General features: G+C 36.7%; 2 pseudogenes; both read left to right on the forward strand.

Moving 5' to 3' along the window:
- The first annotated feature begins 1749 nt into the window (after nt 1-1749).
- Nucleotides 1750-2682, forward strand: LOC129628520 (olfactory receptor 8K3-like; annotated as a pseudogene).
- A 1318-nt stretch (nt 2683-4000) lies between these two features.
- Nucleotides 4001-7781, forward strand: LOC129627931 (olfactory receptor 8K3-like; annotated as a pseudogene).
- The last annotated feature ends 439 nt before the right edge of the window (nt 7782-8220 follow it).

The raw sequence follows: 8220 nt of genomic DNA on the forward strand, positions 1-8220 counted from the left end.
CGACCCCTTGAATCACAGCACGCAAGGTCTCCCTGTTCATCACAAACTCCCGGAGTTCACTCAGATTCATGTCCATTGAGTCAGTGATGCCATCCAGCCATCTCATCCTCTGTCATCCCCTTCTCCTCCTGCCCCAATCCCTCCCAGCATCAGAGTCTTTTCCAATGAGTCAACTCTTCGCATGAGGTGGCCAAAGTACTGGAGTTTCAGCTTCAGCATCATTCCTTCCAAAGAAATCCCAGGGCTGATCTATCTATCTATTTATATATATATAAAAAATAAATATATAGAATATTAATATTATATATATAATTAATATAATATAATATATATTATATATGTATATATATTATATATAATATATATTATATATTTAATGTATATATATTATATACATTTATATATTTAAATGTATATTTAAATATATAAATTTATATATTTAAACCAATATGTATTTGATTTCCAGGTAACATAAAGACATTTAATTATTTAGTCCTCATTTTCCTACTCGACAATCCTGTAACCATATTGGCTTTGTATAAGAAAATAAACTTCCAGATAAGTTGAATTATTTGCCCAAACTAGCCCTTTTTATATACCATAAGGAAATTTAGAACAGAAATTCTATCTATCATCTATCTATCTATCTATCTACTTATTATATGTTTCTTCACAGAAATACAGGTAAGTCTCACTGCAATCTGTTACAGTTTTCTTACTTATACAGCTGTCTAATATGTGTCAAGTGTGTTAACTGTTTCAGCCTGTATCAACTGTGCATAGAACTATATAGAACTCTCTGTTGGAGTAGCAAGTTCTACACATTTTCTGAATTCTGGTTTTAAAATTTTATTATGGATCATATTTAATTGCATCATAATTTATTATATAATTTGCATATGTATTGTCATATTATTAAATTTAATTTATACATGTCACTATGTAATAGCAATTATATAAATAACTAGATAGAAAATACAGAAAGTTTACAAGAACCGCACAATAATAGTTTATATATATAGCTCTCAAATTTAAGTCTTAACTTTTTTCTTGTCATATCTATGTCTGTATCTATTGTATTTCTTGTCTGTATCTATATTTATGTATGTATATATGTATCTGTCTATTTATCTATCATCTATCTATCTATAACATCCTGGTTTTTCAACCTTAGTATTATTGAGATTTTAGACAGATATGGTGCTTTATAGGATGTTTAGAGACATCACTGACCTCCAACTATCATATGCCAATAGCTTCCACATTTCATTTGTAACAATTAACATGTCTTCTCAATTTTGACAAATGTCCTTTGGTTAGTAAAATAATTTCCAGTTGAGAAACAGCAACTATCTCTGTCTCTATCACTATTTATATATTTTATTATATGTAGGAAAATGAAAGTGTTAGTTGCTCAGTCATGTTTGACTCTTTGCATGGGGTCATGGACTGTAGCCTGCCAGGCTCCTCTGTCCTTGGGATTCTCTGGGCCAGAATACTGGAGTGAGTTGCTATTCCCTTCTCCAGGGGATTTTCCTGATTCAGGGACTGAACCCAGATCTCCTGAACTGCAGGCAGATTCTTTACTAATCTCAGCCACGAAATTAGTTTATTTTCAAATATCCTATACTGGAAAGTTTAATCTGTTTATACTAGCTTTGCATAGTGAAACTCTTCCAGATGATGATACATAGAAGCTATTGACTATGTTGATGTTTCTACCCAGAACAGGCTCTTTAATAAACCTGAATGGAAACACACAATGGAACAGTGCTAAATGAATTCATCCTTATGGGAATTACTGAACACCCTGAGCTGCAGGCTCCATTGTTTGGGCTCTTTCTCATCATCTACGTGATCTCAGTGGTGGGCAACTTGGGCATGATCATACTCACCCAGATGGACTCCAAGCTACAGACACCCATGTACTTCTTTCTTAAACACCTTGCTTTTACAGATCTTGGTTATTTAACAACTGTGGAACCCAAAATGTTAGTAAATTTTGTTGAGGATCAAAATATAATCTCCTATTACTCTTGTGCTATGCAGCTAGCTTTCTTTCTTGTGTTTATTGTTAGTGAAATTTTTATTCTGTCAGCAATGTCTCATGACCACTATGTGGCCATCTGTAACCCTCTTCTCTACCCAGTCATCATGTCACAAAGAGTGTGCTGGGTGCTAGTAGTGAACCCCTATGTCTAGAGCACGTTTGTGTCTCTTCTCGTCACCGTAAAATTATTTATCTTTCTGTGGCTACAGAGTCATCAGTCATTTCTACTGTGATAGTCTTCCTTTGTTACCTTTGCTCTGCTCAAATACACATGAAGTAGAAATGATTATTCTGATTTTAGCTGGGTTTGATTTGATTTTCTCTCTTCTGATAGTTCTTGTGTCTTACTTTCTCCTTCTCACATCCATTCTCAGGATGAGCTCTGCTTAAGGCAGGCACAAGGCTTTCTCTACCTGTGGATCCCACTTGACTGTGGTCATAGTATTCTATGGGACTTTATTATTTATGTGCAACCAGAGTCCAGCCATTCCTTTGACACTGATAAAGTGGCTTCCATATTTTATACTCTCGTTATCCCTATGTTGAATCCATTAATGTATAGCTTGAGGAATAAAGATGTAAAATGTGCACTACATAGGGTGTGGAAAAAATCATGCAACTTTTTATATTAACATGCAATACAATTTCTATAAACTGGTTATGGACTCTGAATTTTGTTCTATGTGCCTCCAAATTAAGTAGTGAGTATAAATATGTTCAATAATTATTTATAGATTATATTATATATACCAGGCAATTCCTATTGTTGCAAATAGATTAATGAACAAAATAGTAAAAAAAAAAATTGCCTTAAGCACAAAAGATCAATTTTGGACATAAATTAAGTAAATGTTAGGAGAATGTGTTAGGTGGATATAGACAAATAAATGACTGTCCAAGTTTCCGAATGTTTTTTCATCTTTTAGAATAAAATTACAGCATGTTGTGTGTCAGTGAGTTCTTTATTTTCTTTTGTTTTTGCCTTCACACTTTTCTGCAGTATGTTTCATCTGTGTATTTGAAGTCAACAATCACATTTGTTTTCTCAAATACCCTTATTTTTTACATTGAGATCCCACATTTTTTATCATCAATTCCTCTAATTCCTTATAAGAATCTATTCACCTATTAACTGAAAATATGGCAGAAAGTGAAGAAGAACTAAAGAGCCTCTTGATAAAAGTGAAAGAGGAGAGTGAAAAAGTTGGCTTAAAGCTCAACATTCAGAAAACTAAGATCATGGCATCCAGTTCCATCACTTCATGGCAAATAGATGGGGAAACAGTGGAAACAGTGGCAGACTTTATTTTTCTGGGCTCCAAAATCACTGCAAATGGTGATTGAAGCCATTAAATTAAAAGATGCTTACTCCTTGGAAGGAAAGTTATGACCAACCTAGATAGCATATTCAAAAGCAGAGACATTACTTTGCTAACAAAGGTCCATCTAGTCAAGGCTATGGTGTTTCCAATGGTCATATATGGATGTGAGAGTTGGACTATAAAGAAAGCTGAGCGCTTTTGAACTGTGGTGTTGGAGAAGACTCTTGAGAGTCCATTGGACTGCAAGGAGATCCAACCAGTCCATTCTGAAGGAGATCAGTCCTGGGTGTTCATTGGAATGACTGATGTTGAAGCTGAAACTCCACTACTTTGGTCACCTGATGCGAAGAGCTGACTCATTTGAAAAGACCCGGATGCTGGGAAAGATTGAGGGCAGGAGGAGAAGGGGATGGCAGAGGATGAGATGGCTGGATGGCATCACTGACTCGATGAACATGGATTTGGGTGAATTCCGGGAGTTGGTGATGGACAGGGAGGCCTGGCATGCTGCGGTTCATGGGGTCACAAAGAGTCGGACATGACTGAGTGACTGAACTGAACTGAACTGAACTGATGTTGCAATTCAGCAGTTCATAAGTCCAACTGAAGCCTTATTTTGTCTCAATTCATGCATTTTGTTGAAATCAGAGGACGTTTAAATCAAGATAAACTTTGGGATCCCTCAGTAGCTTCCAGATCGGTACTTCTTGTTCTCTCAAGTGGTAATTCTTTCTTCACAACTGGTAGTTTGATTGAAGGGATACTAAAATAATTCTGTGTTTTTGAAAAAAAATATTTATCCATGTTTAAAAGTAATGTTCTACTTTTTGCATTCTAGAGTAAGAGAAGCACTGATGAATTAATTGTGTTGGCTTTCTTTCCTTGGGTTGATGCTTCCAATTTTTATCAACACTGTTTATGCAGTAAGTTTTAATTGACTTTCACTATTTAACTGCACAATTCATTATTCTACTTGTGGGAAGCAAAGGGAACAATCTCATTGTTGGCACTATACCATATTTCTAAGGCCTGATACACGGCAGGGATGCAGTTATCTTGCTTTGTAAATTGACTTCTACATTTTCCCATGTGCTACCTTTTACTGTAATTAATAATTCTGCAACTTTACTGAGGTTATTAGTCTACAGTATATGCTTTGTTCAGTATCTTGCAGTAAAATTATTTGTTTATCCCATGAAGCTTTAATAAAAAATCTTCACTGGAACACAATTTTTAAACAACATGACACAAAACAGCCAAGATCTCCTTTAACATATGTGGATTAAAAAAAGATGGTATATCCAGAAAATGGATGATAGCTTTTAAAAACATGTGCTGATGTTATTGGGAGTACCGAGGCAAAAATAAACAAATTATCAAATAATGCTGACCCGAACCATATAAAAATGCACTCAAACTGAAAAAAAAATTAAGTTTAAAATGCTAAACCATAAAACATTCAGATAAAGCAATAAGGGAAAATCTATATCCAAGACCAAGAGCTAGTGAAAAGTTTGTATGACATCAAAACATAATCTAGATAATACAATAAAAAAATGATCAGAAGACATAGTTATTTCTCAAAATAAGGCATACAGATGGTCAAGAGACACATGAAAATATGTTCAGTGTTTCTGATTATTAGAAAAATGCAAATCAAAACTTCAATGAAATATTACCTCACATTAGCCAGAATGGCTATCCTCAAAATATCCACAAACAGTAAATTTTGGAAGGGTGTGAAGAGAAAGGAACCCTCTTAAAATATTGGTGGGAATATAAATTGGTGCAGAAACTATGGAGGACAGTATGGAGGTTACATAAAAGATAAAAACAGAGCTACCATATGACCGTGGAATCCCACTCCTGGGCATATATCTAGATAAAAATATGATTCAAAATATATACACAACCAAATGTCATTGCAGCACTGTTTACAGTAGTCAAGACATGGAAGCAACATAAATGTCCAACAACAGAGGAATGAATAAAGAAGATATAGCACATATAGACAATGGAATATTACTCAGTCATTAAAAAGATCAAAGCCATTTGCAGGAACATGAATGAACCTAGGGATTGTTCAGTTCAGTTCAGTTTAGTCACTCAGTCATGTCCAACTCCTTGTGATCCCATGGACTGCAGCACGCCAGGCTTCCCTGTCCATCACCAACTCCTGGAGCTTACTCAAACTCATGTCCATCGAGTCAATGATGCCATCCAACCATTTCATTTTCTGTCATCTCCTTCTCCTCCTGCCTTCAATCTTTTCCAGCATTACAGTCTTTTTCAATGAGTCAGTTCTTCACATCAAGTGGCCAAAATATTGAAATTTTAGCTTCAGTATCAGTCCTTCAAATGAATATTCAAGATTGATTTCCTTTAGGATTGGCTGGTTTGATGTCCTTGCAGTCCAAGGGACTTTCAAGAGTCTTTTCCAACACCACGATTCTTCAGTGCTCAGGTTTCTTTATAGTCCAACTCCCACATCCATACATGACTACTGGAAAAACCATAGCTATAACTAGATGTACATTGTTGGCAAAGTAATGTCTTTGTTTTTTAATATTCTGTCTAGGTTAGTTATAGCTTTTCTTCCAAGAAGCAAACATCTTTTAATTTCTTGGCTGCAGTCATCATCTGCAGTGATTTTGGAGCCCAAGAAAATAAAGTCTCTCACTGTTTCCATTGTTTCCCCATTTATTTGCCATGAGTGATGGGACTGGATGCCATGATTTTAGTTTTCTGAATGTTGAGTTTTACGTAAGCTTTTTCACTCTCCTCTTTCATTTTCATCATGAGTCTCTTTAGTTCCTCTAAACTTTCTCCCATAAGGGTGGTGTCATCTCCATATCTGAGGTTATCAATATGTGTCCTGGCAATCTTGATTCCAGCTTGTACTTCTTCCAGCCAGGCATTTTGCATGTTGTACTCTGCATATAAGTTAAACAAGCACGGTGATATACTCCTTTCCCAATTTGGAACCAGTCTGTTTTTTCATGTCCAGTTCTTGGGCATGATCATCCTTACCAAGACAGACTTCAGGCTACAAACCCCATGTACTTTTTTCCCTGGACATTTGGCTTTTACTGACCTTGGTTGCTCTACAACTATAGGACCTCAAATGCTAGAAAATTTTGTTTTGGATCAAAATACAATCTCTTATTATTCTGTGCTATACAGCTAGCTTTCTTTCTTGTGTTCATTAGTAGTGAACATTTTATTCTGTCAGCAATGTACTATGACTGTTATGTGGCCACATGTAACCCCCGCTCTACCAAGCTATCATGTCACCAAGGCTATGTCGGGTGTTGGACAATTCCGTACCTCTATAGTGCATTTGTATATCTTCTAATCACTGTAAAGACATTTAGTTTACCATTCTGTGATTATAATGTTATCAGACATTTCTACAGTGACAGTTTCCCTTTGCTATCTTTGCTCTGCTCAAATACACATGAAGTAGAAATAATTATTCTAATTACAGCTGGTTTTTATTTGATTTCATTCTTTCTGATAGTTCTTGTGTCTTACCTTCTTATTCTTGCATCCACTCTCAGGATGAGCTCTGATAAAGGCAGGCACAAGGCTTTTTCTAACTGTGGGTCTCACCTGGAGGTGGTCACAGTGTTCTATGGGGCTTTAATATTCATGTATGTGCAGCCAGAGTCTAACCATTCATGTAACACAGATAAAATGGCATCTATATTTTACACCCTCATTCAGTTCAGTTCAGTTGCTTAGTCATGTCCGACTCTTTGTGACCCCATGAATTGCAGCATGCCAGTCCTCCCTGTCCATCACCAACTCCTGGAGTTCACTCAGACTCATGTCCATTGAATCAGTGATGCCATCCAGTCATCTCACCTCTGTCGTCACCTTCTCCTCCTGGCCCCAATCCCTCTCAGCATCAGAATCTTTTCCAGTGAGTCAACTTTTTGCAAGAGATGGCCAAAGTAGTGGAGTTTCAGCTTTAGCATCAGTCCTTCCAAAGAATACACAGGACTGATCTCCTTTAGAATGGATTGGCTGGATCTCCTTGCAGTCCAAGGGAGTCTCAAGAGTCTTCTCCAACACCACAGTTCAAAAGCATCAATTCTTAGGCGCTCAGCTTTCTTCACAGTCCAACTCTCACTTCCATACATGACGACTGGAAAAACCATAGCTTTGACTAGACAGACCTTTGTTGGAAAAACAGTGTCTCTGCTTTTTAATATGCTATCTAGGTTGGTCATAACTTTCCTTTCAAGGAGTAAGCGTCTTTTAATTTCATGGCTGCAATCACCACACTCATTATCCCTATGTTAAATCCCTTGATCTATAGTTTGCGGAAAAAAGATGTAAAACATGCCCTCCAAATATGTAGAAAAGACTATGCAATTTTCTCTCAAGGCTTCTGTACAATATGAATCCTATAATTTAGGTGATGGTCTTCAAACTGTTCTCTGTGTGTCTCTAAAAGGAATAAAAAGTATGGAAATGGTCAACACATATTTAAAAAATGGCTTCTAAAGTGAAAGTGAAGTCACTCAGTCATGTCTGACTCTTTGCGACTCTGTGGATTATAGCCCACCAGGCTCCTCCATCCATGGGATTCTCCAGGCAAGAATACTGAAGTCGGTTGCCATTTCCTTCTCCAGGGGATCTTCCCCACCCAGGGATCGAACCCATGCCTCCCGCATTGTGGGCAGACACTTTAACCTCTGAGCCACAGTGCTAGTCATACTTCTATGTGCTATACATACATTAGCACCCAAAGGGGGAAAAATATCTGCCTTTCCTGAGGGGAAGCGATGAATTACAAGTATAATTAAGTAAATAGCACCATGCCTTAGAATGAGTTAGGAC

Source organism: Bubalus kerabau, chromosome 15 (genome assembly GCF_029407905.1).
Source record: "Bubalus kerabau isolate K-KA32 ecotype Philippines breed swamp buffalo chromosome 15, PCC_UOA_SB_1v2, whole genome shotgun sequence".
Taxonomy (NCBI): domain Eukaryota; kingdom Metazoa; phylum Chordata; class Mammalia; order Artiodactyla; family Bovidae; genus Bubalus; species Bubalus kerabau.